The following is a 10,466-nucleotide window of genomic DNA, read 5'->3' as shown; positions in this document are numbered from 1 at the left end:
TTTGAGAGCTTAGAAAAGCGCTATATTAATGTAAGGAATTATTATTATTATTATCATTATGAACCAGAAAATGGTGTAGCCTACTATACATAAACTATACATACGTGAATTAAATACTGATTACCATTATTGCGACATTTAGCGCTGTTTGTGTAGTGCTTTTTTTAGTCAATTAGCATCCATTTTCTCAGTGATGTAATTTGATTTATAAATGAGACAAACAGCAGATCAGTAGCCAGAGTTCTCACTGTTTCTAGACCGTTCTGTGAATAATTACTGCAGGTTTCTCTTTGTCTAAACTGGCTGATTCAATTGGTCAAGTTTCTGACACTTGCTGGGTTACATTCTAGAGTCTTTAGACACTCCCTAATGTTGAGTTATTATTATTCATTATAAGATGAATGAATGGAGAATAAATAAATAATTCAAATAATAATAATAATAATAATAATAATAATAATAATAATAATAATAATAATACAAATGTTTGACGGTCCCGCCCTGTGGTTGGGCCTTTCATATCACGCAGGGTTTTTCTAGCTTTTTCTTTCTTTTTGACTGAGCGCAGCCAATTGCTCCACGATTCTTTTCATTTGAACTACGAAATTACTATTATTGTCATTTTATCTGAATAAATAGGTCATGTGTTTTTAGCATCCATAATTTATTTATATTTACACACCAGATATCCAATTATCGGTAAGAGTCAGCAGTCTCTAAAGTAAATGTACCCTGTTTTTACCATGGCAAATATTAGTTAACGATAACGTTTATAATTAAACCACAGTAACCACAAATGTACATTTGTCTGAGACATTATGAAATGTTCTTTATAAGTCAACACAGGTCACAAGTTAACACGGTCACATTTCCTTGATTCAGTCAGCTGCACGATGTGACGATGAACGTCCTGTCTTCAATCCAGAAATCTGGAACTGAATCAGTGTAGATTGGTGTTCGAAAGCCACACCAACACATACTTACTTTATTTTTTATTTTTTTGCTTATCCTACTTCAGCCGCTATGGGTGATCTTACCAATAACTTGTAATCTTTACAAGAATGTAAAAATCAATCAATGAGCAAGTCTGAGTTTATTAATATCTCATCAGTTAACACGGTAACCAGTTAAACCATAAAACCGGGTCGGGGCCATGACGCACCACAGACGTGTGCCGTGTAAATAAGGGGTAAAATATTTTTTCAGTGTAGTTACTTTACTGATTATAATGGGAGTGTTTTGAAAGAATCAGGGATAATAGGCAGTAGCTACTCACGGATTGACACACCAGTGACACAAGTATTGATTGCAAGAAGAACAGAGACAAGGAAGCAAAAATTGAAGAAAGAGTATATTAGGAAAGAATATGTGTTGTCTGTATGGAGCCATTTTCCAATTCATAATCCAGTTCACAGTCTCTGGGCGCACCAAGCCTGCACTCCACGATTAACAACATTCATTTCTCTCACCACTGTGACTCCGACTGAGAATTCAGACACAGATACACAAATGTGTACATGTTCTTCACACAGACTGGGGTTGAGTCTTAATTAAGAATGAACACCGTTAAGCAAGTTTGTTCTAGTAGTTGTTCTAGTTCAAGTTTGTTCAATTTACACACGTACGTTCACATTTGTGAGTTAGACAGAAAGTGGAGCTGAGTTATGGTCAGTCTCAAAGACACTTTATCAGGTTCTTCTTTTGGATTGTTGCATATTAGCTGGTGTGGGTTGTTTTTTCTTCTTTTGACTACCTCAGTATGTCTTACATCCTATCCCAGTAGATTATAAAGACACTTCATGTATTTGACATCATCTTAAATGGGGTTTCTTATTCTTGCAGACAGTACCGCGGCTCAGTACAAAGTGTACTCAGTTTGCGTAGGGCACCGACACCCAGGGGGACACCATCCAAACCATGGCTTTGATACTTCAAATAGCTTCAAATTATAATTTACGAAGTATTTGAATAATATTTTTGTGTTGATAAAAACAGACATAAGCGAACAACAAACTTTTAAAAAAATCCATATAATGCACTATATAAAAACAATGAGGCAATAAAGATTGGTTTATTAATAATAGTTGAATAACACGGTTAAAATACATAATCTAATACAAAATAAATAATTCATTTACATAACATAGGCTATTATTACAAATGCTTGCAAAGGGCGCCAGAGGTCTGATAATTGCTGTTGTAACACTTACATGACGATCACATTCTTTTTTAATATTGACCAAACATTTAATTAAAATATCCATTTAATCGTTCATTTTTGGCCACCTTTTTGCAATAGAAATGCTAGCCTCTATCATTTCTTCAACAAAAACATGCTGACATCGCAACCCTTACAAAGACTAATCCACTTTTTATTGAAGTAAAATAGTCTTTTCTGAATGGTTGAGACTATAAAATTTTTTTTTTTTTTTTTTATTTTTACTTCCATAATAATTTGAGGAGGGGACATAATACAAATTCTGCTTAGGGCACCCATTTGGCCAGCAGCATTCCGTATTCTTAAAAAATAAAATGATAAAAATAATACATTAAAAAAAATCCATGGATCCAATTCATATACACTGTTAAAAATCGCTGTAAAAAAACGGCCAAATTTCGACAGTAAAATACTGTTTTTCATTTAAACAGTGCATTCTAGGTAATATTCATCGTTTTCGAGAAGTACACTGTTAAAAATCGCTGTAAAAAAACGGCCAAATTTCGACAGTAAAATACTGTTTTTCATTAAAACAGTGCATTCTGGGTAATATTCATCATTTTCGAGAAGTAGCCTGCTGCTATATATCGTAAATTAACAACATTCAAAGTCGACACTCAGCGGCTGTGTTTCAAATCACACCCTACACCCTCATTCACTATTCCCTACATGAGTTTACTAATATAGTCCACCTGACAGAGAGAATGAACACTAATGAGTGAATTCAGACACTGATCAACAGCTGCTGTTAATGAGTAGAATCACTGAAGAAAAAAAAAACATAAGACAAACACATGAAATACAACTGACTTCAGCCACAGCCTTAGATGAAATCAACTGAAGATTTAAACGATCAACAAACAGCTTCACCAACTTCACACATTACTAACCAGACTGACTTTATTTCTGTCAGATCAGAGAACAGAGATCAAAAGATCTTATTGAGAATTAAAGAGATTTAGATGATAATGTTACTGTTTCGTTTAGCGTCACCATTGTGGAGATCAGTGTTTGCTTTAGTTGGGCTCCTGACCATTGACTTTTGCATTTTAAATTTTGTTTTATTGCTGTATTTGTATCTTTATGATGCATCTGTTACAGCAGTATTAATTTTGATAGTCAAGTGATTATGGTTGTTTCTAACAGGCATGATCTTCTAGACTGACTTAAAGTGTTGCTATAATAATCAAATATTAATTTGGTGTTGAAATATTTGAGTGAATGACACTTCAATTTTGTTAGATTGAAAAGTAGTGTGATAACCAGTATTTATGGATTTAACGACTAGTTTTAGTTAAAAAGTATTTCGGGCAGCAGTCCCAACAACACTCAAAGTGAGAAATCAACAATCAGCATATGAATCTCAACAATGGTGACAATCAAAAGGTTCATGATGCAATGCATGCTGGGTACCAGCACAGGATAAAATTCATCCATGATTCCCAGCATGCATTGCAGCATGAATAAATTATGCCCCTGAATTGTTCACTTATTTTCTTGAATTCTTATGTGCTTATAATTTTGCATTTGTTTTAAGTTTTAGTAGCATGTGTTGTGATGTTCAGAATTGATCTGTTCATTTATTTTGTGAATTGTCACCATTGTTGTGATTCATACGCTGATTCTTGATGTTTCTGTCTAAATTTCAGCAAAGGTTTTTTTTTTTTTATTATGAGTGAAATTTTCTTAACAGTCTTTCATAACTTATGGCTCAGCAGTGTTCCTTCTCATGCTGTAGTATCAATATTCAATAAGAGAAGAGACACGGGATTAGATCAGAAATACTAGTATTTGTTCTTGTCAATCTATAAACAACAATATCAGATTTTTTTTCTTCTGTGTATTTTTGTTTTGCTATAACAAGTTCCAAAGGCGCATTGTTACAGCATGAAAAAAAAAAAAACCTTAGTTGTTGAAAAGTCACGTTCAAGAGCCCAACTAAAGTAAACACTGATCTCCATCATGGTAGTGAAAAAACACGTAAACCTATTTAACTCTCCATAAGTTCTTCTGTAGACATCTGACAGAAATAAAGTCAGTCTGGTTAGTAATGTGAATCTGGTGAAGCTGTTTTATGAGTTGTTTAATCAGATCTTGAGAGATTTGATGTATTCTTTTATTCAGTTGATTTCATCTAAGGCTGTGGCTGAAGTCATTTGTAGTTCTTGTGTTTCTCTTTCCTTCAGTGATTCTGCAGGTGTTTATCACTTATGCTCAATCATCAATTAGTCACCGAATTATCTCATTAACTTCACTGATTCAGTGTTACTCTAACACTCTGTAGTGTGCACACATTATAAGTGTTCATTTAAAACTGAGGATTTTCTTGTGGGGTTTAAAGGGTTAAAGATTTAAGATGAAGAAAAAACAGAATGAAACATAATTTAACAGTAATAAACTGTAATTAATTTACAGGAAACAAACTGTAGAAAAACAGTTATTTACTGGCACCCCTGCTGCCAGTAAATAACTGTTTTTCTACTGTTTCTTGCCGTAAATTAATGGTTGCCAGCAAAAAAAAAAGTGTTTTTCTACAGTTTTTTGCCGTCAAGTCAAGGAAAACAGTAATATACTGTAAAATGTAAACGTCAGATTTACCAAATGAAAAAAAAGTTAATTTAACTAAAATATTTGTGAACATCCATAGAAAAAAAATTAGGCAAAGTCATACACTGATAATGAGAGTAAATACTGAACTTGACTGTATTAGTGTGTGTTTGAACAAGAGAGATCGTTTAGTTTAATGTAGTTTTGTTGTTCACCATTGTGCTGGAGAGTAGAGCCGGTGCTTCAGTCAATGATGAGCCACAAATTCTGATTTTCTGCTGCTTTATATAAACACAGTAAATGTGGAGTCGCTGATACAGTGATGATCTCTGTGTTAAGTACTTCAGCACATACATGTGTAATACAGCTGACAATGAGCTGCAGTGATTTGAGTAAAAGTCATGTATTTAGTTACTTTATTACTGCACATTAAGTGTAAGAAATATTCCTTCTCAGTGGACTCAAATGAAATAAGTTCATAGTACTAACATCGTGGGAATGCTAGTTTAAAAACTCAAACTGTTTGAAGCAGTGGGAGTGGAGTTAATTTCCATGGTAGAATTTACGGTAAAATACTGTTAAAAAATAAGAGTGGTAAATTAATGGTTAAGAGCTGTAAATTAACAGTACTTTACTGGCACCCCTGCTGCCAGAAAATTACTGTTATTTAACGGCAAAATTTTTTACAGTGTAGCCTGCTGCTATATATCGTAAAATAACAACGTTCAAATTCGACACTCAGCGGCTGTGTTTCAAATCACACCCTACACCCTCATTCACTATTCCCTACATGAGTTTACTAATATAGTCCACCTGACAGAGAGAATGAACACTAATGAGTGAATTCAGACAATGATCAACAGCTGCTGTTAATGAGTAGAATCACTGAAGAAAAAAAAACATAACAAGACAAACACATGAAATACAACTGACTTCAGCCACAGCCTTAGATGAAATCAACTGAAGATTTAAACGATCAACAAACAGCTTCACCGACTTCACACATTACTAACCAGACTGACTTTATTTCTGTCAGATCATAGAACAGAGATCAAAAGATCTTATTGAGAATTAAAGAGATTTAGATGATAATGTTACTGTTTCGTTTAGCGTCACCATTGTGGAGATCAGTGTTTGCTTTAGTTGGGCTCCTGATCATTGACTTTTACACTTTACATTTTGTTTTATTGCTGTATTTGTATCTTTATGATGCATCTGTTACAGCAGTATTAATTTTGATAGTCAAGTGATTATGGTTGTTTCTAACAGGCATGATCTACTAGACTGACTTAAAGTGTTGCTATAATAATCAAATATTAATTTGGTGTTGAAATTAGTGATGGGATTTATGGCTCTTTGAGGGGATCCGGATCTTCGCGATCCGTTCCTTTCAAAGAGCCGTTCAAAAGAATGGCTCTTTTGGCTGTTTTTAAATATTTAGTCAGTTTTAAGAAGCCAGCTTGGGAGCATCTCAGTTTATCCTGGAAATAATCACTGGGAGGTATTATGAGGTGAGATTTGTAGTCAAATAATTAAAGCTCAGATATCACACACCAATATCTGAGTTTTAATTATTCTGAAATATTGATTATTACCTCATTTCTCATGTGTCGACTATATTTCATAGGGTTGCACAAATCCCTCTGCTTAGACAGTGACATCATTATTTTGATTTACCTTTAGTACAAAGTGTGTGTGTGTGTGTGTGTGTGTAAAACTACGTTGACTTATGTTATTCATACAATACCTACTCACAAATAAACATAAAAAACAAAGCCGGCTGCAATGAATTTCTGTGCAAAACAGCTTTTACTACAAACACTTCCACACAAGAACATTGTTATCACACAAGAACATTTTGATAGAAAACTAATTTTTTTTTTAAGTAGATAAAATTAGAATAAATAAAATGGAAATGTCTACATACTACATACTATTACTACTGTAAACTTTGCAAATAGGACATCAGCCCCTTCAAGTCAATGAACAATAACAAAGTGGGCTGCAATGAATGTCTGTGGAAAACAGCTTTTAGTGAAACATTTCTATACAAGTACAGTATCACAAAAGAACATTTTTAATGATTTTAAAATAAGTTTTAAATGAACACAAAATGCAATGTAAATGCATGCACAACTAATAACTAATATCATCATGCTATAAAGGGTTGGCCTGCGCTGGGTGCGCCCCTCCCCCTATAACTGTTCTGTCTCCTGGCGGAGCTCATTTGTATGAACACGCATAGGAAAAAAGAACGATAGAAAGAACGGCTCCTCTCCAGTCGCGACTCGGCTCCCATCGTTCATGTTTATGAGCCGTTCAAAAGAATCGGTTCGTTCGCGAACGTCACAACTCTAGTTGAAATATTTGAGTCAATGACACTTCAATTTAGTAAGATTGAAAAGTAGTGAGATAACCAGTATTTATGGATTTAACGACTAGTTTTAGTTAAAAAGTATTTCGGGCAGCAGTCCCCACAACACTCAAAGAGAGAAATCAACAATCAGCATATGAATCTCAACAATGGTGACAATCAAAAGGTTCATGATGCAATGCATGCTGGGTACCAGCACAGGATAAAACTCATCCATGATTCCCAGCATGCATTGCGGCATGAATAAATTATGCCCCTGAATTGTTCACTTATTTTCTTGAATTCTTATGTGCTTATAATTTTGCATTTGTTTTAAGTTTTAGTAGCATGTGTTGTGATGTTCAGAACTGATCTGTTCATTTATTTTGTGGATTGTCACCATTGTTGTGATTCATACGCTGATTCTTGATATTTCTGTCTAAAGTTCAGCGAAGGTTTTTTTTTTTTATTATTATGAGTGACATTTTCTTAACAGTCTTTCATAACTTATGGCTCAGCAGTGTTCCTTCTCATGCTGTAGTATCAATATTCAATAAGAGAAGAGATATGGGATTAGATCAGAAATAAAAGCATTTGTTCTTGTCAATCTATAAACAACAATATCAGATTTTTTTCTTCTGTGTACTTTTGTTTTGCTATAACAGGTTCCAAAAGAGCATTGTTACAGCATGAAAAAAAACACAAAAAACCTTAGTCGTTGAAAAAGTCACGTTCAAGAGCCCAATTAAAGTAAACACTGATCTCCATCATGGTAGTGAAAAAAACACCTAAACCTATTTAACTCTCCATAAGTTCTTCTGTAGACATCTGACAGAAATAAAGTCAGTCTGGTTAGTAATGTGAATCTGGTGAAGCTGTTTTAGTAGTCGTTTAATCAGATCTTGAGAGATTTTATGTATTCTTTTATTCATTTGATTTCATCTAAGGCTGTGGCTGAAGTCATTTGTAGATCTTGTGTTTCTCTTTCCTTCAGTGATTCTGCAGGTGTTTATCACTAATGCTCAATCATCAATTAATCACCGAATTATCTCATTAACTTCACTGATTCAGTGTTACTCTAACACTCTGTAGTGTGCACACATTATAAGTGTTCATTTAAAACTGAGGATTTGCTTGTGGGGTTTAAAGGGTTAAAGATTTAAGAAGAAGAAAAAACAGAATGAAACATAATTTAACAGTAATAAACTGTAATTAATTTACAGGAAACAAACTGTAGAAAAACAGTTATTTACTGGCACCCCTGCTGCCAGTAAATAACTGTTTTTCTACTGTTTCTTGCCGTAAATTAATGGTTGCCAGCAAAAAAAAGTGTTTTTCTACAGTTTGTTGCCGTCAAGTCAAGGAAAAACAGTAATATACTGTAAAATGTAAACGTCAGATTTACCAAATGAAAAATAAGTTAATTTAACTAAAATATTTGTGAACATCCATAGAAAAAAAATTAGGCAAAGTCATACACTGATAATGAGAGTAAATACTGAACTTGACTGTATTAATGTGTGTTTGCACAAGAGAGATCGTTTAGTTTAATGTAGTTTTGTTGTTCACCATTGTGCTGTAGAGTAGAGCCGGTGCTTCAGTCAATGATGAGCCACAAATTCAGATTTTCTGCTGCTTTATATAAAGGCAGTAAATGTGGAGTCGCTGATACAGTGGTGATCTCTGTATTAAGTACTTCAGCACATACATGTGTAATACAGCTGACAATGAGCTGCAGTGATTTGAGTAAAAGTCATGTATTTAGTTACTTTATTACTGCACATTAAGTGTAAGAAATATTCCTTCTCAGTGGACTCAAATGAAATACTCTCAGGTGAGAATCTTTTCTACCACCGGTGACATAATCTCTACTCAGAGGTGTGCTCTTACATCTGAGCATGCTGATCAGTTAGTGTTCGTCAAGAAGAATATGCCTTGATGTGTCCACTGTTTAGAGTAACTTACTACTGCCGTTTCAGTATTATGGTTTACACATGTTAATGTTCATGTTGTTTTGTAATGTTCATGCACTTTTATCTGTCTAGATGTACAATGTTTACATTTAAGACCAGGAGGCAGTGAGTTATTATGCAAATGCATATTTCTTTGCACGATGTTGGAAATGTTGGCATTAATAAATGCATAAAACTTCCTTATTTCCTTATTCCTTCTTTTTCTTTTCAGTCACATATATCGTGATATATCTTTGATAAAATTTCTTCCAATATATTCAATATCGTAGATATCACGAATCGTGATATTATCATATCGAGGACAACATATCGCCACAGAATTGAATCGTGAGGTACCTGTATCGTCCCACCCCTAGTTATGAGTACTCTGAACTTAATTCAGTTGAGTTTACTGAAAGAAGATACATTTCAATTAAGTGATTAACTGAGTGATAATTGTTAATTAGTTATTAATTGGTTATTAATAAGTGGAGCTGGTGATGCTGTTTGTGGGGTTGTTTAATCAGATCTTGAGAGATTTCATGTATTTTATTTCAGTTGATTTCATCTAAAGGCTGTGTCTGAAGTCAGTTGTAGTAGTTCTTGTGTTTCTCTTTTCTTCAGTGATTCTGTTTGTTAACAGCAGCTGTTCATCACTAATTCACAATTATCACTCAGTTAATCACTTAATTGCAATATATATCTTCTTTCAGTGAACTGAATTAAGTTCAGAGTACTCATAACAGTTAGTTTTTTCAACTTATATGGTGGAAAACTAGTGGAAAGTGGAAAATAAACTAGTGGATAGTGGAAACTAGCGGGTGGGTCTTTGATTAGTTTTTTTATTGTTTTCCGCCATTCTTCTCGCTTCTCTTTTTTCTGCAATTCTGTGTTGTTGTTAGTAAACTTGTGTTCTTCACCGGCCGCTGTTTGCGTCACTTTACCCCTATTTACTCGAACAGTGCCCCCCGCAAACAGAATGGTAGATATTGGGTAGTGACAGTGACACTGACAACGGGTAAATGAATAATTTTGTGTTGTAATAAAATATCGATATTGGGCGTTAGTGTATCGATTATTTATTGCGACAGAGAGCACAACAATATATTGCAATATCGATTTTTTTTTCCCCACCCCTACTCATAACTATTAGTTTTTTCAACTTAAATGGTTTAAGGCAATTGGTTTCCTCAAACGGTTTGAGTTAACATAACTTGTCAGGTTTGAGTGAGGCTGTGTCTGAAGTCAGCTGTAGTTCCTTTATCTCTTTTCTTCAGTAATTATGTTTGTTAACAGCAGGTGTTCATCACTGAAGCTCATTTATCATATTAATCTCGGTTGAAAGCAAGGGAGGGGTAAAGGTTGATCAGCCACCAGAACATCAAAGCGGATGTCA

This window comes from Carassius gibelio, chromosome B22 (assembly GCF_023724105.1).
Source record: "Carassius gibelio isolate Cgi1373 ecotype wild population from Czech Republic chromosome B22, carGib1.2-hapl.c, whole genome shotgun sequence".
Lineage (NCBI taxonomy): Eukaryota > Metazoa > Chordata > Actinopteri > Cypriniformes > Cyprinidae > Carassius > Carassius gibelio.
This window is presented reverse-complemented; position numbering follows the sequence as displayed.